We start from the raw sequence: 461 nt of genomic DNA on the forward strand, positions 1-461 counted from the left end.
AGAGAGAGAGAGAGAGAGAGTGAGAGAGAGAGAAAGAGAGAGAGAGAGGGTTGTCCGTTCGTGGCCTAAAGGAGGGCCGGCGGAAGTGTAAAAAAAGCCGGCTCCTGGTAATGACTGTAAAGTCAAATCAGTTATCAAGACTATGCTCAATCGCCGTGCGTTGGTTCGCGCCTGTTCTCTTTTTTTCGACCAAGAGAATCGATGCGCCGTCACCGCCGCCGTTGTTGACGCGTCTCATTGTGCAATTCCACACGCGGCCAGTGTCTAGCCTAGATCTCAGATTATTTCAAAGCGGTAGCATGAGGATTACGATGTTGCGTCGGACGTGAAGAGGATGGAAGGAGAGTAAGAATGGACGGAGCGATCGAAGCTCGGCGCGGAAAATAGCGTTACCAACGCGCGACGTGAAGCGATGGCCTACCGTGGAACGAGGGACTTCCTGTCCGGGAATTAGACGGTGA

The sequence above is a fragment of the Mycetomoellerius zeteki genome, unplaced genomic scaffold (genome assembly GCF_001594055.1).
Source record: "Mycetomoellerius zeteki isolate Tzet28-1 unplaced genomic scaffold, Tzet1.0 scaffold25, whole genome shotgun sequence".
Lineage (NCBI taxonomy): Eukaryota > Metazoa > Arthropoda > Insecta > Hymenoptera > Formicidae > Mycetomoellerius > Mycetomoellerius zeteki.